Genomic DNA, 21420 nt, shown 5'->3' on the forward strand with positions numbered 1-21420 from the left:
AGCGCCGTCGGCTCGATTTTGCATCAGAGAATTGTAGCATGGGATATTCCTACCTATCTACTCTGTATCCTCTCTCGCTCTCTTTTTTCCCCTCTCTCTCTCGCTCTCTCTCTCTCTCTCTTTTTCTCTTTTATTTTGTTTTTAACTCGTCCTTGCCGATAACGCGTCAGCATTATTCCAACGATTCGCGTTAAAATATTTTTAGCGTAGAATCTCGTTCGCGCTTTGTATCCTATATACCTCCCCCCCTCTCTCTCTCTCTCTCACTGTCTTTTTCTTTCTCGTAAAGAACGCAAATATCTTACCTGCAAATTTTATCGTTGTCAGTTTTCGTATCGCATGAATCCGTATCGTTGACTTTTCCCACCCCTCATCATCTTTTTCTCCCTTTTTCTTTTTCTTGTTTTCCTTTTTAATTTTTTCTTTTCTTTTTTTTTTTACTTTTTCTTCTCGACGAATCGCAGACTAAATATTTGTAGAGAGTACGTCGACGAGAGGTTACTTACTTACTATACATACTCGCGTACAAACGAGCAAGCGCTACGTTGAGACTACGCATAAATTTTTAATTAATCGAGATCACTTATCGTCCATAAATTACACGTCTTGGGAATTGCGAGTTATAATGTATACGGCTTCTAGGTGCCGGAGTTGCGACTCGTACGAGAACTCTTCAATGTTGAAAGTACTCCGACGTAAAAGTCCTCGTGTACTTCCCGTACACGCGTCTCCGCTGGCACGAAAAGTACTGGCCTTCGTGCCTTCTTGATTTTATCGAAAGTCTCGTAGAACGATTTAGAGTTAGCTCGTTTCAAAGGGACTTGACTTATCCGCGGATAAACGCGAACCGAGTCACCTCCGTGGAAGCGTTTCTCGAACGAGGGAAGTCGAAATCGGCCGTTCTCGAGAGACTAAGCACGAAAGGAGCGGACAAGATTTTTACGTGGCTAGCATGCATTTACGCACTGGAATACACACGATACGTGGCACCCTTACCGATGTCCGGCTGGCTCTCCACGTAGCTTTTCTACCCTTCCTTTTCTGCACGCGCTGCTGACTGTCGAGCGCTAGGCTCCCCCTGGCCTGATTTTCTCTATTAATAGCGAAACGTCGCTTATCCTGTCTCTCCTGATACTTTCGAAGGGAAGGAAGAACGTCAACGAATAGCGCGTGGACTCTCGATGACAAATTTCTCGACGATCGTATTACTATTTTACAAAGGTTCCGATAGAAAATATAATCTAATCGAGTTAATATCACGCGTGAACTCAAAAAATCATCCTCGAAACTTACGAGTATAGTGTTACTTGTCTTTAGTTCTACGTAATAGACGAAATACATTCGTTTATCCGCACTCGAAACACGCTCGCTACTTCGTAGAAACCTTTTAGTAATGCTCTATTGGAAGAAAGTAAATTGGCACGAGTCAAATGATATTCCTCGAACTTGTTAGACCATCTTGAATTAGGTCGGCCTATCACGCGAACCTTCCTTCGTCGTTATTATTGGTAATAAGGAACGTATAAATTTTCAATTCTTTCGCGATATTATATATATATATGTGTGTGTGTGTATGTGTGCATTTTCTTTTAATTTCTTTTTTAATTTCTTTTTTGCTAAACAACCTGTCCACTTTCGTTAACTTTGAATGTTACATATAATATCGACGTAGATACGTTAAAGAATTCGTCAATCGTAAACGTGCAACGCGTTCGAGAATAGCTTTGATCAAGCACGTCGGTCTAAATCGACGCACAAAGGCAAATCGTGCGTATCTTTCATCGCAGAGACTACTCGAAACGAGATGCTGCCAGTGGCCGTGAGCGTGATTCTTTCTTTATCGGCTTCGTGACCACGCGATGCACACTTCCCGTTCGGAAGGGATTTCAAAAGGGATCGCCCAGAGGAAAAGCTTGAGTTATCGTAGAAAACGTCGATCGGACCATGCGCGTCTAGATGAATGTATCACGTAAAAATGGATTTGTTGCCTTTTATTCGACCTTTCCAACCTCGAATTTTGTTCTCTTCGCGTTCGTTCGTACGTTTCGAGAGTACGCTCGATTTCTCCCTTTCGTTTCTCCGTTTTTTTTTTTTCAATGCTAACTCTCTCTCTCTCTCTCTCTCTCTCTCTCTCTCTCTCTCTCTTCCTCTTCGTTTCTCTGTTTTCCTCTTTCCCTCGTACCACTTTCGGTAGCACGACGACACGTGCGTGCGAAAACGCAAAAACTACGATCATCCGTTTGACCTCGGTAAACAAATTTTTTTCTCTTTTATTATTTTTTCCCTTCCTTTTTCCTGTTTTTATGTTAACCAAGATCGTTGAGTCGACGATCCGACAATTTAAAAAGCTCTACGTGTCAAACGTCATCGCTTGAAGCAAACTGACTGAAAGAAGGCTAACGAAATATGAGAAATCCGAAAAGCTCGATAACGTTTTTCGACTATATTTACTACATAATATCTATTTTTACGTATATCTTGGGTCATGAATGCTATCTTTTGTTCGACAAAATATCTTGAATCGCAAAATGCTTTTAACTCTTTAGAGCTAAAAATGTATAAATGCAATTTCGCGCTTATTAATATTGCAGGATCTTTCTCGCAACGGCAATGGCCTCCCAACCGTTTTTTCCCGGCGGGTTGCGTTTCGATTTAACTGAAATATTGCAAAATCTGCCGTATTTAATTGATCGCGGAGAGAGATTACAGGTAGGTACTTCGCGATTAATAACTTTTACAATCGCTCTCTCTCTTTCTCTCTCTCTCTCTCTCTCTCTTTCTCTCTCATGCGAGCGAACGCGCGCGCGCGACTACGTAAAAAATTACCGGAGTTGTAGGAGGAATAAAATAACGCGAACGTACACAGATCAATTACGCATCGGGTCCATCCCCCACCTACCTAGATATGTATACATACATACGTACACGTACGTTATATATATATATATATATATATATATATATATATATATATCTAAATACGCGATAAAAATTTATATTATCGCGTGTACAACAATCACGGATATCTCCGTCCGCGTCTCCGCATCGGGAAACGTCAACGCGATTGCATTCGTAATTATTGGATGATGCACCATGTTATTTCCGCTCTTCTCTCGGCTCTTCGTTACACCGATTCTTCCCTATTGAAATTGCACGTATCCGGGGAGTAGGTAGATATAGATACATGCATATGTACGTACGTACGTACGTACGTACATAAATACGCTATCCGTGTGTATATCTCGTCGAGAAAAGGGAAAAGGAAAAAGGAAGAGAAGACTCGCCGTTCCCGTTCGTACCTAAAGACATTGCCAACCGCAAAGACTCATGCTTCTACCCCGAGAGTCATTTACCAAGTAGTTACGAGGATCTTCCATGGGCTTTTCGTTCGTTTATTCTCGATCCGAAGAAAGTATCGTTCACTGATTATCTATCTCTCGGACATAACGACGAATGTGATTCTTCGATAGTTGTTGCGCCCACTCGGATGTTCCTTCGATAGGAGACGAGTATCGTTGATCCGACAAAATATAAAAGCGCCGACATAGAAAGTAAAGGAAAGAGAGAAAGAGAAAGGAAAAGAGTGAAAGAAAGAGAGAAGGAAAAAGAGAGAAAGAGATAGATAGAGAGAGAGAGAGAGAGAGAAGGAAGAGAGAGAAAGAGAGAAATAGAGAAAGAGAAAGAGAGAGAAAGAGAGAGAGCTCGGCAACGCCGGTGTGCTCATGCATAATTCAATCAGAGTTAGACTAGAAACGTCAATACAGCTCGCAGATTATTTCTTTTCCCGGGCTGCTGCGCTCTCTCGCTCGCGTCCTCCCTCTTTCTCTCCAGCTATCCTCTTTCCCTCTTTTGCTCTCCTTCTCGCCCTCTCTCTTTCTCTATTTCTCTCCTCTTCGCTCTCTACACCATTCCGGCCTCGATCGGAGTGAGCGAGAGAGAGAGGGAGGAGTGGCAGTGGTGGCAGTAAAAGGGAGAGAGCGAGAAGGGAAGAGTAGCTTTCTCCTTCTGGCGCTCGGAGAAAGAAAGAGAAAGAGAGAGAGAAAGAGAGAAAGAGAGAACAGAGTCAGTCTCACTCTTTAGCCACCCTCTTTCGCCACTCTCTTTCGCTCCCTCGTCCATCCCCACCGGTCTTCTTTTATATTTTAATCAACTAATTCTGCGCAATGCGTACATTTATTGCGCCCTTTCGGCCGCAGTCACCGTCCACCCCTCTCTCTTTCTCTCTCTCTCTCTCACTCACTCGCTCACTCACTCACACACCCAACCCCACGTCTGCACCCCCTTCGACCCGCCGACCACTCCCTCTCTTCAACCACCTCCTCATCCTCCTCATCTACCATCTCCTCCTCCTCCCCCTCCGCCCTCCGTCGACCATTCCGCGTTTTAATTGCGAATCTCATCTCGGCGCTGATTCGATGGGATTTTTTCGCTGCCGGCCAATGGGAACGATCGCGACCGCTGCCAGCTTTTGGCAAAGTCAATTTTTCGTCGCGCTCCTTTTCCTCCCACCTTTCTTCCTTTCTTCCTTCCTTCCTTCCTTCCTTCCTTCCTTCCTTCCTTCCTTCCTTCCTTCCTTCCTTCCTTCCTTCCTTCCTTCCTTCCTTTCTTCCTTCCTTTCTTCCTTCCTTCCTTCCTTCCTATTCTCTCGCAAGTTTTTATCCTCCCTTTTTCTCTCTCTTTCTCTCTTTTTCGCTCTCTTTAATTCTCACTTAGTTAGTTTCTCTCTCCTTTCTTATTCTTTATCATCGTGATCGGACGTTCCGTCATCTCCCGGGAAAGATCTCCCGTTCTTTCGTATTTCCCGCGCAAGAAACTCCGACGACCGCAAGTCAAAAACGACCTTTGACACAGTTTCGCTACCGGAGGATCTTTCGATCATTGGAAAATCGGATGAAATTGAGCTCGTATTCCGCTCTCCAACGCTCGACCAATACTCACCCCTGTACACTCTCGCTCTCTCTTTCTCTCTATGTATGTGTGTGTGTGTGTGTATAGCTTTCTCTCTCGGATACCAATGTAATCACGACGAAACGATACGCGCGACGAAACCAGAGTTCAGGATAAAGTGCACGAGAAAAGAGAAGGAAAAAGCGCGTACGTTTCACATACCGACTAACTATAAGTTAATTGTCGCGAACTCTGCAACTTCTTCGTTAAATATTTTCTATTTTGTACTTTTTTTTCCATTCTCTCTCTGTATATATATATATATATATATGTGTGTGTGTGTGTATATATAAATATATATATGTATATATATATATACATATATCTTTTTATTTTTCGGGCACATTTTTTCCAACCCGACGTTCCATCGGAATTTTTCAGCCGCTGAAGTTAAGTTGTTTATTATTCGTGAAACGACGCGAGAGGAATGAAACGAAATAAAATAAACAAGAGATAAAGTGAACAAGAGAAACATAGAGAGAGAGAGAGAGAGAGAGAGAGAGAGAGAGAGAGAGAGAGAGAGAGAGAGATGAGAAGGTGAAAACACGCGCTTAATTGGTAATAGACATTAACGTTGCACGTACGCGAGAGAAGCTAGGTATCGTGCGTGGTCGCGTTTAACGAGTTTTCTCATGTAAAAAAAAAAAATGAAAAAAGGAGAAGAGTGAGAGTGAGACAGAGAGCGAGCGAGAGAGAGAGAGAGAGAGAGAGAAATAAAAAGAGAAAAAGGAAGCAAAAGCGCACGATGCCGAGAGTAACGCGCGTTTAATAAACTTTCAAGTTAACGGAGCTATCGCTAGTCTTTACGGTCGACGTTGTTAATGAATACGTCATCTTCGTATCGTCTTCGTTATCATAAGTAATAAGCCGTTTCGATCTTCAGCATCCATCTCGTATTCCCTCTTTCTTTCTCTCTCTTTCTTTCTCCCATATCCTTCCCAAGAGTCGTACGCACACAGTTTACGGTTCTCTTTCCCTCTTTCTAAGATTTCCTTTGAACTCAACATCGCGATCCATCGGTCAATCCTTTCCATCCCTTTCGATATGTACCCTCTCTCTTACGCTCGAGAGAACGAGCACGTTACTCGTTTCGCGTAGGAATCCTACCCAGAAGAGGGAAAGAAAAAAATATTGCATTACCTTCTACGCTAATAGTTTCCTTTGATGGGCCATCAGCGCTTGCCTTTAATCTAGGCGGCCACAAAGAAACCTCCGTCTCTCTCTGTTTCTCTTCTATCTATCCTCGTGCTATCTCGTTTCTTTCCCTTGTCGCGCTTCTACACCGTCTTTTTCGATAGAACGAGTAGAATAGTGAGCGCAGGCTGCGGGGGGTGGTGAGCGGAGTGTAGGGTGAGCTGGGGTGGTTTGGGGGGAGGATAAGGGAGGAGATGGGGATTAACGAAAGAGAAAAGGAGAAGGGAAGAGGAAATGGATAGGGTACCGCACGCATCGGTCGTGTTCTGTGACGTGGCACGTACGCAGTTGCGGTAGCGAACGCACCAACGATAGTGGCAGTAAAAGAGAAAAGAGAAAAGGAGAAAGAGTAAAAAGAGAGAAAGAGAGAAAAAGAGAAAGAGAGTTATCGCGTAGGTCGTCGTCGACCAGCAGCGAAGGGTAGCTGGGCCGAAGGGGGAAAAGAGAAAGGGAGAGAGAGAGAGAGGAAAGAGATAGAAAAAGACAGAACCGTTCTAAAAATGCGAATTCGCCTCGACACCGCGATCCTCTATGTTTTACACAGTCGAAGGTCTGTTCTCCTCTTTTTCGCGTGCCTCGCCTTCTCCACTTCCGTCATTCAGCCTCGGCACCCTCTCTTTGCCTCGCTAACTCTTTTTCTCTCTCTTTTTCTCTATCTCTATCTCCCTCTGTCTTTCTGTTTCTCCGATCCTCTCGCGCGATGCTTCGACTCTCTCTCTCTCTCTCTCTCTGTCTCTGTCTCTGTCCCTGTCTCTGTCTCTGTCTCTGTCTCTCTCTCTGTCCCTCTTCTTTTCCTTCCCTCCGGCACGAGGCTTCCCTCCTTTTCTCCCTTAACCAAGCGACTACCTTTGGCTTCGAGCAAAGAGGAAATGAAAGCGAAACTGTTCGGAGCGGTGCTCTCACCCTCTTTCGTACGCTCGCTCGCTCTCCAATACCTTCTCTCTACCTACGCAACCACATCGAAAGAGGAAGAGAGAGAAAGAGACAGATAGAGCAAGTGGCGTTTGTATCTGTGTTCGTGCGTACGCGCACTTCTCCGTTGTCCCCCTTTTCCTCCTCGTCGGGCACCATTCCCCCTCGTGCCACCCTTCTAATTTTTCCACCCCTTTCACTAAAATTAAAATCAATAGTAGCACCACGTGCCTGGGGACCCTGCCAGAAACACCGCGCCGCCCTCGACAGCCGCCACCGCCACCACCACCGCCTCCCTTCGATCCCTCAAACTGCTTTAAAATAGTGCCCTCTACGTCCTCGATTATCCTCGATTTTTATATCCACCGCGTTCTCAAAACGATGTACTCTAATCGATACATACATCTATCTATACATATTCGTCGAGAGTCAACGCGGAATACATCGAATATTCGAATAAATCGACCTCGGGTCGGGTTGAAAGTCATAGATTTAAAGAGTATACTTTTGTAACTGTTACTCGCGAAACTCGTAGAAAAATGCGCGATCATACTTTACAAATCCGTCTTAAATTGATCTAGTATCAGAATTAGAGTAGGCGCGAATCGCGACGATCGGTAGTAAGCCGGTTTGCTAGCCGGTTCGCACGGCCCGTTGAATTAACCCTTCGTCACGGATAATCGAGGTAACTCGTGTCGTGAACCGGAAGCGGAAGCCCTCCATCGAGGGCTGAGCCTCCCTCCTCGAAGTGTCGGACGAGTAACAGGTAAGGTTCAATCCGCGGTTAAAGCATACAGGTGGCCGAACACGCTATCCTTTTACGCGTACGTGTGCGTCCTCCTATACACGTGTTAGTATCTACGTATAGAAGCATTCGAGAAGCGTAAACTCGTGTGTTTGCGAAGTGGGACAAGGGAGGAGGACGAAGGACGAGGGAAACCCTGCGGAGAGGAGAAAGTCGGATAAGGAGCGACGATCTTCTCGTTTCGTTTTGGTCCTGTTGCCGAGGCGGACCCATCGAAAGTACCACCCTCCCACTCTCCTTAAACACATCCACATCGACCTCCCTTCTCGAACGTACCTACGCTGGGATTCAACCGAAGGGGTGGAGAAGACATCGAGCGAACAGAATTCGTTCTCCTCCCTTAAGATCGGCAACCTCGTTTGTCCTGTTTGTAAACAGAACGTCCACTATAGGGAGAAGTTACAGGAAGGGCTAATTTTTCTTTCACGATTACGGGGACCCATGAAAATAGTGAAACATACAAGTTACGTAATCATCGTAATATTCATTATATATTGAAGGTAATGGAATAAAAAGTTCTCGGAATAAAAAAAAGATTTCTCATATATATAGAAAGAGAGAGAGAGAGAGAGAGAAAGAGAGAAAGCTCGAGATTTAAATCGCGATCTTTGTTCGTAAAGTTTCTTTGATCGGAAAACGTAGAAAGGGAATAAGGATAAAGGGAGGAAAAAGGGGTTGGACGCGTGCGCGCAGACGCACCGCGCGACTCTAAGTGGAAGGCTTCGCTTCTAATTCATATCTTCACTTTTAAGCCTAAAAGCAACGTACACCGCTTTTAGCCTTAAAAGTGAGACAAGAATAAGGGGGTTAGATTTCAAACGCCGTGCACGCAGGAGAAGTACTCTCGTTGGCTGCACGAGTGCACTTGCGGTACTTCTAAATGAAACTTCTCCGAAAGTGTGCAAAGCGCCGTATATTTCAGCATGCATTTTCTAAAGGGTAGCGCATATTTTTCCTCTATGAACGTTATCCTCTTTTCGTACATTGTCGTTCGGATCGTCTTGCGCTCTTTCTTTCTTTTTTTCTATCTATCTCCATCTCTCTCTCTCTCTCTCTCTCTCTCTCTCTCTCTCTCTCTCTCTCTCTCTCTCTCTCTCTCTCTCTCTCTCTCTCTCTTTCATTCCCTCTTTTTTTCGCGAAGAGCATTATCACTCCGAAGGGAACAAATAATTCGCAGAAAATGCTAGAGTAGCGAGATAAAGCGAATTCTCGGTCGAGAGTGTAACAACGTGTGTCTCGTGTGACGATTGAACGTCGAGCGACTCGATGCAACCAGAGGAAGGAGAGAGAAAGAGAGAGAGAAAGAGAGAGGGAGGGAGATAGAGAGAGAAAGAGAGAGAGAGAGAGAGAGAGAGAGAGACTCGGATCGTCGAACTTCCGACTTAGATACGAAGCGAACGGTGACACGTTTGCTCGATAATACAGGCTCGACGTGTCGATATCACGGTCACGGTTCATCGTAACTGTTGCGCTTCGTTAATAAGGTCAATTAGAATAATGGACACGAAGCGTGATTCAAAACTGCGTAAGGGCGTAGGGTTGTTATCGGCGAGCGTGCGAGAATAATGATTACGCGTAAATTCGAGCACCGTACGATTTAGTTTACATAACGTATGAGAGATCATCAACGAGTGGATAAAAAAAAAAAAAAAAATAGAAAAAAGAAAAAAAGAAAGAATAACAAAACAAAACAAAACAAAAAAGGAAGTAGAAAAATATATCGAAACGTATAGCGACGATAAAATGTTCGTTGAAAATAAACAATGGGTCGTGACTTTTATACGTCCTGTTATTTCATGACTCTCAACGAGATCTATCTGTATCGAATTCTAAATCTCTGCGGTCTCGCGCTTTAGAATCTTTCGAAAAATAATCCACATTAGAAGACTAACAAACCTAATCAACATAATCGTCCTGATAAATGTTCCCGCAAACTTTGCAAAATTATTCCACGCTACTATACAAATGATCATAATTAATAATACTAATGATGATGATACAAATAATAAAAATGAAAAAAAAAAATAAATAAATAAATAAATAAAACAGAGAAAACAAAACGAAAGAAAAACGAAAGAACGACATTGCAACCAAAGTGAGAAGCGGAAGATTGAATGACGAGGAAGAGGAGGGAAAGAAAAAAAAAAAAAGGAAAAAATGGAGGGGGGAAAAAAGAAAAAGAGAAAAGTGCTCCTCGATAAGCGTCCGCGACTATCTCGCGCGCAGTAATAAAACGCGTGGGCGCCAACAGTAAAAGCGGGATGGAACGTGGCATCGGTTTGATGTTACAAGAAAATGTAACCGTTGCCCCGCGGCCCGTACTTTTCAACTGCCCTCCCAACTTTCCTCTCTCACCCTCCTTCATCTCTTCTTCCTTCTCTTCTACGTTACCACCTTCTCCCTCTTCTCCCTTTCTGCCCTCTACGGCATAGTGAAACTTCGTGGCAGCCCCACTGCCCTCGCTCTTTCTCCCTCTTCCGTACACACTCTCTCTCTCTCTCTCTCTCTCTCTCTCTCTCTCTCTCTCTTTCTCTCTCATACTCCCCTCTGCCCACCACCCTTCAGCCGTGTATATTCCTGGATACAAGCGCGCTGCCCCCACCAACGTCGTCGTCACATCGCGATGGTGGTATTGATTTAAAAGTACATTCGTGTTTTCATAATGCTGTATCTGTACCGAGAGCCAAGCACTCCCCTCGGCCTCCCTCTCTTTTCCCGCCCTCCCTGCTTCCCTCGAACCACCACTTTCCTTCCTTCCTTCTTACTCTCTTTCTCTTCTCCTCCCTTAACCGTACGATCCCTACCACTACCACCCGTACCGGCCGTGCAAAGATACAACTAGGAATCCCATCCCCCTTTTTCTACCTCTTCCATCCGACTATCAAGAATCGCACAGACGGCACAATCGAATCTGCGCTAATCCGTTCGCCCGATAACTCGATGCTCGCAGATTGACCGCGTAAAAGAGAGAAAGAGAAAGAACGAGAAAGAGAGAGATAGAGATAAAGAGTATCGATGTTTCTACGTTCAACGTGAATTTTACATAGACCCTCCAACGTCGATGAACGTCGACCAATCTTTTCAAATCGAGTAACGATCTTGCGTAACGAGACTATTTCGTTAGAATTAGGAAGAAAATTGAGGGGGGAATGATTTCCTACGTATGCAAATCTCGATTTAACCAAGTACTTCGATTGTCCATGTAATAATTAATTTTTAAATGGTAGATATTGAAAAATTTGTGGAGAATTTGAAGTGGCAACAAAAAGATATATGTAGAAACACGTTTGAAACCGGTTTTCGATCCGGTGAATCGAGGGTAAGTCAGTGACAGATTGTATTACGTGCTCGAATGGACACCTTGTAAATTTATTATTACTAATCATTCGTTCATCGAACAGAAGAGCGAAAAAGTTCTTTTTCGATTTGTTGAACGTTCGTCATTTTACCAATAGGAGAATCGTTGAACGGGAACTCGGAAACGGTAACGAGATAGATTAACGGCTATGATATTCAAGTCTCGCTAGATCCCGATGCAAAACACTTTAACTTGATAAACAATCAGGATAAATAGATCTCTTCGAACGAATAGATTCAACTATTTAAAATCTAGTCGAACAAAAAGATTACGAAATTAAGGAATTACTATCGCGTTATTCCGAAGGATACAATCGTATTTGAAAAGCAAAATAATTAATGAATTTCTATTTTTGGAAAGTATTACGCGCGCTTAGAAAATATAAGAAATAAAAAATTATCATAGAAATTAGTAAAAGAAAAATTCAAATAAAGCGAGAGAAGAATACCGATACGTGCATATGTAAAGATAGGTATCTTCGTCCGTATCTATATATACGTATACATATATGTGTGCGCGCGTGTGTGTGTATATATGTACGTGTATATATGTATCTATAGATATTTATAGATATATAGATACCGAGTTTCGAGAGTTTATCGGCGCTCGTCTTACTTCGCGAGAGAGCACCTGCTCGTTTTTTGCAATCGGCTTTAATAAACAGCAATTACGGACCTGCATGCTGCTCCCCTCGGCCGCGTCCCTCTTTCTACTCGACGTGCCGCTTTTATTCGCTTGACTTTCGTGCTGCGACAAATAAATGTTGCAATCACGAGAAATCGACGAACGCAGTTCGGAAAGATCCAGCAGGCAAGATTATACAACGGATAATACCGCGAGAGAGATGTATTATCTTGAGAAACATTGACGGCCGTTAAGTAATAGACGTTAACGGTACTATGGGATATATAATAGATAAAATATATGAAACTTTCTAATCATCGTTCATAAACATAAAAGAATATTCGAATTTGACATTCGCTCGGCGATCGAGAAAAGGGTGAGAAAGAGAGAGAGAGAGAGAGAGAAATAGGGAAAGAGAGAGAGCAGTCGTTCGGCAGCCCCTCCCTTGTATGATCAAGGAGGGTTGTTCGTTGCTGGGCATTGGTGCTCCCGGAGTGGCGGAAAAATGGTGGGGATGTATGGGCGGTTTTTACTATTGATTACCGAATTAAAAACGCGCATGCATAATTCAGTGATATTGTCGACTTACAGATATTCGCGCGGAGAGTCGCCACCGTCGGTTTTAAAACAACCCCTTTTGGAATTTGATGATCCATCGTCAGATGGAGCTTTCCTAGTGTATTTCCAACCCCTCGATAGATGACGCCTGTGAACGTCGAAACTAAACGGAGATACTTAACTACCCTGTAAACTACTCTTTCGATCGTGAGGATGAAGGGTATGACATAGAAGAGGGTTGATTTTATCCGAACAGTAATGTTACCGACATGGAGATACCGTTTGTAGTTAAACTCGAAGTATAACGTGATAATAACAAGACATTGGTCTGTCTTTCTCTCTCTTTCTTTCTTTCTCTCTCTTTTTTCTTGTTACTTTTTACCATAGAAAAGCATTACTCTGTTCGCGCAGCTAAACGTAGTCGTTCGTATCGTTCTTTTCAAAGCGACTCGTTACGGGAACGAAGCAAAGAATTCGTACGAGAGAACGTGCCCTCGGGACAAATACTTGGCGAATTCTAAGGCTACCTCGTGCGAGGAAAGGTGAATACCGTGACCTGCCATGCCGTACGCTGTTTTGGCGACGGGCCAGATGTTACGCCAAACTATCTGGCCCATTCTCCGCTAACTACTTCTTGTTTTTTTCCCCTTCTTTTTTCTCTCTTTTTTTTTTCTTTCTTCCTTCTTCATTCTTCTTTCTTCTTCCGTGAGTTGATCGCTCTGTTCGCTAATTTAAAAAAATATAACGTAGGGATAGCTTATTTTGGAAAGGATTGGGACACGATAATCGGTATATATGGACGTACCCGTTTTTGGAGTTACTCTCCAAATGAAACGTATGCTTGTATTTGGCCGGAGGAAAAAAAAATCGAATGTCGTATGTGCAAGTCCCCCCCCTCTCTCTCTCTCTCTGTTTCTCTTTAATCTTCTTGCTTTTCTTTCGCTCTCGATCGTTCAACGACACCCAAGAAAGCTGGCGCGACGGGTGCAACGCGCGATAAGGATATGAAACGTAGGGAATGAAATGCCAGAGAGGTTTCGTACGTGTCACCGCGACTGACGCGTGGCCAACGATCGGTATTATTATGGAGAAACCGAAAATGACGAGGCGGTGCCGGGCCCGCTCTGGCCAACGCACCTTTCTTATCCTTTCTTTTCCTCTCTTTCTTTTTCTCTTTCTGTCTGTCTGTCTCTCTGTCTGTCTGTCTGTCTGTCTGTCTGTCCGTCCGTCCGTCCGTCCGTCCGTCCGTCCGTCCATCCGTCTATCTGTCTGTCCCTTTCTCTCTCGACTCTCCAATGTTATCGCTCGTACTCCCGAAGAAACGATCTTGTGCGAACGCGATTTATTTCTTCCGTAGAAAGAAGCTTAGGAGAAAAGGGAAAGAAGAAACGTTCGACGGCACTCAAACGAAACTGCTAAAACGTGAATGGAATTTATCTCGACGATCGTTCGCTCTTGCAAATTTTTGTATTCCCTTTTTAATTTTTTTTTAGTTCTCTCTCTCTCTCTCTCTCTTTGTTTCTTATTTCCATTTCTTCGATTCCGATAGTAACACGGATATTAACGGACGTTCACGGACACACTTTGTCTTTTCCTTATTATATAATAGTTTACAACAATCGCTATAAAATTCAACGGGGAAAAGTTAGCCTCGAATCGTTTGACGCTTCTTCTGCAAAATCAGGTTATGGAAATGAACGAACCGCGTATGCATCCGCGACGTGGCCGCATTAAAGAGCTATTGAATTCAAAGTAAATCACTTAGCATTGACTTTACTAAGCGGGCTCAAGCTTTTTCTTCCTCTTGATTATTAAACAACCCGATACGTTCTAAAATATTTTATTCGCGTTCGCGTAATGTCTACTGCGTTGTATCGTTCCTATTCGACATTGAAAAATATTTAGAACGAAGGTACTTATAAGTACCTATACGTACGTGTGTACATACCGCATAAATACCGAAATAAATAGAAACAGAACAGAAAGACCGAAGATAATCTCAAGGAGAGATCTCTGAAGCGATGAAAAACACGTTAGTCACGTGCCGCTTGGCTAGACGCGGCCTAGACTTACGTTAGACGGCATGTTTATTAGATGGCATGCTTAGGTCAAGGTTGCTACGGTCGAAGAACGGCAACCAGTCACGCTAGTTTCCAACACACGTTAGAATAAACGTAAACCTTCACCTGCTGCCACGTCTACTATTTTACAAATGTCGACGAAAATCATGAATAATTTTCTATATAATTATATAAATACGTGTTATTTTATATTAATGTAATCTTATTAATAACTAAATTCTCAACTCTCGTTTCGACGTTCAAAACGAGCTGACCTAACGCGTATACGCATGAACGTATAATATTGTAACGTTTCCGGGAGCACGCAGAAAGACTATTAAACGTTATCCTTTGACATCTCGCCGAGCTAGAGAAATTCGGCAAAAAGTCAAAAGGACAATTGTATACGACCGCCTTTCCTCGCTACGAACGATGGGACATACATAGGTTTTGCATAACGAGGTCGTTGGTATTCGCTTGTCTTTGTCTACCATCGCGACTTTCGGAAAGGAAATACCTCTTGTTCTTGTTCTTTTTTTCTTTCCTTGTTTTTTTTTAATTTCTTTTTTATCTTTCCGTTTCGTTTTATCCTTCCGGTGACACTTTTATTCCTTCTTCTAAGCCATAATTTGGGCTTGGTCGATAAAAAAGAAAAGGGCATCGATTAGAAGGAAATAAAAAAAGAAAAGAAAAGAAAAGAAAAATCGATCGAAGATCGACGATTCGCAAAAAAAGTCAAAACGTATTTCGTCTCGTTCTATTTTACGAAACTAAGGGAAAGAGAACAGCCAATAGAAAGAGCGGAAGATGGGCGAACGAGCGAACGAACGACGAGCGAACGAGCGTGCGCGCGCGCGCGCACACGTTTTCGTACGGTCGTCTCTCCGTGGTGGACCCGTGCCAAAGGCTACTGACCCTGACCCAAGGGGCATTGCTCCTATATGGTGCGTCTCTCCGTTCCTTTTCTGTTAGATCGGCACACCGAGCCGCAAGTTAGTCACGATGATGATGAGGTAGTACCTACCATCCGGAGATGTTCGATAGAAAAATCAACCTTGGATCTTCCCACTCGCATTATTATTTCGTTTATAAATGTTTATAAATGTTTCCGATTATTATTTCGTTCCAAAATATTTCTTCCGTTCCATCTGTTTCTCTCTCTGTCTGACTTTTTTTTACTCTTACTTTCGAAACAGCTAACTAAGTGCACGTAAAGGAATGTATTGTATGACGAATGATTAACATATAAATGTTAATAATGTTAATAATATACAACATAATAATATACAATATAAAACGCAAAGAGATATTAAAATCGTAGAGTGAATTTTGATCGTCGTATTATACGCATTTGTTACACTCTGTTTGTTAAATTAATGTCAGTATCAGATAGACTCTGAGCTATCGAGGATACGCTTCGAATAGAGGGTGAGTCGAGTTCGCATATCGAATAAAATGAAAGGGGCAGTAATCCTCGAGTAAAGAAACTCGAAGGAAAATACACAAATCTGATAAACGATCAAAAGTTTCCCGTCACAACCAACTACAAAGTATAGAAGATTTAAAAGGCTCTCGTGTGAACACGCGAGGCGCCATGAAAAAACCAAAGGCAAAGGGCTCTTCCTGTTGTTTTTAATTAGATTTCACGAATAGCCTTATCCATCTACGGTATCTCAAGTACCATGAGAGAAGTGGAAATAAACCGGATGGACGTGTCCTTATCCGAGTTCTCGACGTTAAGTCGGTCGAAACGTACGAGTCAAAATTCGCGAATAAAAATCGGCAAGCTTAGATGTACAGCGAATTGAAACATTAACGGGTCACGTCTAAGCAACAACGTTACACGACGTGCATCGATTGTTACAATCGCTAACGGTATGCGCCAAATTCAAAAGTCAGCCTGTTCCACGTAACATCATTCCATTTAATACATGATATTATCAAAAAATATGTAACAAGAAAATGAAACGTGCGATAAGATTGAAACGTAATTTACTCGTTTACATTAAAATTACTTCGTAACCTCTAATGAACGCCTGTTATGAACTTAGATTGAAGTGAAAGAAGAAGCAGAAAAAAAAGAAACCGGAGAGAGAGAGAGAGAGAGAGAGGAAGAGGGAGAGAGAGAAAGAGATCGTTTCGTTCCGTTCCGTTCCGTAAAAGGATCGACTAAGGTCCGTTCCTCTCGTATCTTCGTTCGCGAGAACTCATCCCATCCTCTCGATCCCTCAGCCAACACCCCCTCTGCCCCGATCACCCTCCCCTTCAGCGAGCATCACGAGAACGCGTACTACGGGCAACGAGAAAAGGATACCACGTAGACGAGTTTTGCCGGTGTCCCATATTCCAGGCCTTTCACCTTTGCTTCGCATCGACGGTTCGAAACTTCCAAGACGATGCCCGGCCGGTCTTAGGTGTGCAATATTTTGCGAACTCGTTCTGCTCAAACGAGATTGAACCGAATCCGAGGACGGACTAAAACCGAATGAACGTAAAGCATTATTTGCGATCGAAGCGAACGTATATACAAATCCTAAGATAAAGGTAATGATATTTCTAAGAAAAGAAAAACGTAAACATTTCCTTACTGTTTTTCTATGTTAACGTGTTTCTAAGAAAAATACGTATCGTAACCTCGAACTCAATTACAAAGTAACAATAGAGAACGTTCGAAAGAGATAAACTCGATGTAGGTAAATATTTACGTCGCCAGTGGAGTGGGAGCAATCATCGCCGCAATGAATGATAATATTTTTTTAAGTTAAAAAATGATGGACCATTTGTTCGATAGATAATAACGAGCGTTAGATACCAGTATAGATACACGATGAAGAGTTCTTTTGTCAACCACATCATCGTCATTCGGAGATTACAGCGAGAGGTTGCAGACGGTCAAGCCACGACGTCGCCGAACGCTCGGCAGATATTTGCTCGCTCTAATTCGGCCTTGAGTCTAATACTCGTCATTGACCAGTGGTCGTAGACCTCGGCGAACGTTCGTTTCGCGAGAGCCTCGTTCGCCGGTTAGAAGAAACCACAGAACGGACGACGTTCCAATATGTATGTATGTATGTATGTATGTATGTATGTAGGTATGTGTGTATGTACCTACTTAGATACTTATATATACATACATACATATATACCTACGTTATACATATATGCTAAAAGAATAACAGCCGAGCCAGTTCTGCGCTACCTGCCGTTCGTTTGTTCATTCGTTTGAGAAAGACAGAGAGAAAGAGAGAGAGAGAGAGAGAGAGAGAGAAAGAGAGAGAGAGACTTATCGAAACGACGAGACCATTTTTCCTCCCTTTGTATCGGATCCTTCTCGATCTTTTTCTCAACGGTCCGTGGACGGTCAACGTTTAATCTCGAAAACAATGGATCGTCTTTCAAGAACGTACAATCTATTCAAGATCGAAGAGGTCTTCTTCTTCTTTGCCAAAACGCGTACGTTTCGTTTATCTTTTTCTGTGATGACGCAGAGAATTGGCAAGAAAGAGAAAGAGAGAGGTCATCGGAGCACTTCCATTTTGGCGAACAAAGTGGAGGATCTGCCGACTCTGAGGACAAATAGTTTTCTCGCCCACTCGTGGCGAACACGTAGGCAGCTCGGCGTTGTCGTCGACGCTAGTTCAAGGTTCCTATCACAGACGGAAGTCTGGCCAGCTGTCTCTCTCTCTCTCTCTCTCTCTCTTTCTCTCTCTCTTTCTTTCTTTCTGTCTCTAGTGTGTCTCGAATATCATTAGCCGAGCACGAAGGCCAGGAAGAAGGGTGGAAGGGGAGGTGTTGGAGGTGGTGCGTTGGAAATGAAGGAGAGGAGAGGAGAACCGACGGTGGCTCCTCAAACTACTCTTCTCACTCTGTACTCGCGCACTCGTCGACTCGTTGGGACATAAAGAGACGCCTTGTCCGTGTTTCGGCGGGCGCGATAGCGCGTTAGACGACGTCTGCACGGTAACATAGGTTAGTGACACGACGAAGGTCACCGGTAGAGAGGATTACGATAGAGAGAACGAGAGAGAGAGAAGCCCAAGCTCTCGCGATTCTCGTAGGCAACGCACGCGCGTTAGAGAACGCGACGACGCAACGACACCCGGAGAGCGTATTTAGAAAGCGCGAGATCGCAAGATCACCGGGCGTGGCGATCGAATGCAGATGTCGATTACGATGTTAAAGATACGATCTCGAGCTTTTTTACATCTCTCGTCGGGAGAATGTTTGCAGAAAATTTATCCTCCTCTTTCGGCATCGTTCGAGTTTTCTCTAAGGACAAAAGATAAAAAAGAGAAAAAAGAAAGGAAAAAGAAAAGAATTTCCAAGGCTTGGAATTAATGACGTCATTTGTAAACGTCTTCGCTGTAAACGTCTTTCGCTTCGAAGAAAGATATACGTGTACGATTATCTATACCTCGATATATGTATGTAGTATCTACCACTTTAAATTAATCGATTGCGAATTAATCGCGCAAATGAAACGAAAAATAAATGAAGCGTTCTTATTTGTGATAACGACATCCGGAGCTAGACATTACTCATGTGGCTTCTTTTTCATTGCCTCTACTCGAGGCGTACCCTTCTAATCGAGTCCTTTTTGTCTTTTGTTAGCAGGTAACAGACGGTGGAAGGACATTCTTCGTCTAGGACTAGACACCGTTAGATCTTCCAGACGGTTGGAACGTCGGAAAGAGAGAGGGAAAAAGAGAAAGACGGAGAGAAAGAAAGAGAGAGAGAGAGAGAGAGAGAGAGAGAGAGAGAGAGAGAAAGAGAAAGAGAGAAAGCGAGAAAGAATAGACGGCCTTGGTTGCTCGATCGAAAAAGACTAACTTTATCTGTCGATTTTTATCAACAAACATTTTATTTATTACCCGTAAAATAAATTTAAAGTTACGTTTGTCTCTTCGGTGTATTATAATTTCATAAGACGATATAACGATTATCATTTTCATGTATTTGTAAGAGCATATTGGTTTTTATCCAAACACACGCATATACTATACCAGCAAAGTAATAAACGTCGAGAAGTATCGCGATAAAAGGCGCGCGCAGGCAGCGGGCTGCTATTAGAAAGAGTCTCGTCGATGTTGCCAGAAGGCCTTAATTCGCCTGCAAATTATGTACGTCGACGGAGAAACGTTGGCGACGCATTAAAATCATTTTAACGACGCGCTCCTTTTCTACATCTTTTGTTCGGGGCAGCCAAGGTCGACGACATAAGCGCGTGTGCGCTCGTACACTCAACACTCGCACGATCAAACACTCGCGCACGTACACGCGCTCTCATAGCGATAGAGAAAAGAGAGAAAAGAGAGAAAGAGAGAGAAGGGAGTCGAGCATTATTTCGTAATTCGGATTACACTGTGAGACCGTTAGGAGTTACAGACGGTCAAAGCACGGCAAAGACGTCGTCGCTGAAAGATAGGACGTGGAGGATTCTAGCAACCTTGACTTTTCGTTCCTAACGTTCTTACAACACGCGTTTGAATCTTCGAGGCTCCTTATTATTCCGAACGGATTGCGCAACGCGACGTCCTTTCGATTTTGGCGCGCCGAGAAAAAACGAGTCGCGTCGACTCGCTCCACCGGAAGTCTATCTATCGAAACGAGTTTTCGTTTTTCTTTCTTTTTTCTTTCCCTTTTTTTTTGTTTTGTTTTGGATTTTTTGTTGTTTATATCTTCTCCCTTTTTATAACGCTCACAGAAATGACCGTAACTATTCTAACTCTTACGTGAAGTCATCATGAAATTGTTTTATCGTCATATCGTGGATCATAGAGAAAGAAAAAGAGAAGAGAGAAAAAGAACAGAAATAAATTCTTTAATTCATTCGAGTGAAATTCATTAGGGAGCACGTGCATTCGATCGAGAAAAGCATCGAAAGTCACGTAATCGCGTTAGAATCATTTTCTCTTTTTTAAATACGTATGTATTCTCATATCGAGGGATAAATTTAATTTTTTTGTTTTTTTTTTCTTTTGAAAACTACTCGACAAGCTCGCGCTGCTGCTAGTTTCACGCTATAACGATTCTCGACGAATTCGCCGAAACGCACTTCGACCAGATGCATATATAAATGCAGCAATTACGCTTCGAGCGCAACGTCTAGACGGATTAAAGTAAACAGGATGTCTCGTTCCACTCGCAGCGAGAGCCCCTTCCTAGACGAAACGCCGACACGTTCGTCGTACCCGATCCACATATATGCGCAGAGCTTTATCGCTTTGCGGTTACGTTATCGTCTCGTTCGACGGAAGAGGAGAACGTACAAAAATTCGTCATGATTTTTGGTGAAATAGAAACTACGAAAATCGTAAAAAAGATCGGCAAGAATTGAAGAATAAAAAATAACGATAAAGATATTAAAAGGTTCCTTTATCTCCGATATTGTTAACATCATTATTATTATTATCATTATAATTCATTTTGTTTTGATTGAAATATTTCGATAGGATCGATCGTCGATATCGATCGTTGATGCGTGCCTTGATCACGACATCCTGGCGTAAATTATGATCGAACTTAAGAGACGACGGCAAACTCAAAGTTATTCATATTCGTTTCTAAAATTAATCGGCACAATTTAGCATAACTACATTTGCCACGTCATGAAACTGTTCCCTCCCTCTTGAACTTCCTCGTTTCGAAACGAAGAAAAACGATCAGGGTCGATATTTCGATCGTTCGCCATTAATGAAGGCGTCAACATTTTTTCGATCGTATGGAATGAAATCACAAAGGGAAGGAAAAAAGGATGATGCACGGAGTGCATCATGCGTAAGCGCACTCGTGCATGAAGGTTCGCCTTTCCGTTGAACTTGGCCGACTTCTCCGATGCACGCCGTGCCTATCCCCTACCATCGTACGTCCTCGTTTTCTCCTTCTAACGCACGTTCACGGTCAGACCCAAGCGTAACTCGCTTCGCTTTCTAACGCTTCGTTTAAATGGGGGGACTGTGCCA

At 43.1% G+C, this 21420-nt stretch overlaps 1 long non-coding RNA gene across 2 annotated transcripts in view; it reads left to right on the plus strand.

The window, feature by feature from the left end:
* The window catches only part of LOC122630343, a 55989-nt gene extending 36801 nt beyond the window's left edge, over positions 1–19188 (plus strand). The window contains exons 5-8 of one of the 2 annotated variants that reach the window (XR_006327467.1): positions 17250–17518; positions 17630–17911; positions 18191–18427; positions 19070–19188. This is a non-coding gene — a long non-coding RNA (uncharacterized LOC122630343). The remainder of the gene's footprint in view (positions 1–17249; positions 17519–17629; positions 17912–18190; positions 18428–19069) is intronic. The other variant, XR_006327468.1, reaches the window with a different exon arrangement.
* Positions 19189–21420: the final 2232 nt, after the last annotated feature.

The sequence above is a fragment of the Vespula pensylvanica genome, chromosome 7 (genome assembly GCF_014466175.1).
Source record: "Vespula pensylvanica isolate Volc-1 chromosome 7, ASM1446617v1, whole genome shotgun sequence".
Classification (NCBI taxonomy): Eukaryota; Metazoa; Arthropoda; class Insecta; order Hymenoptera; family Vespidae; genus Vespula; species Vespula pensylvanica.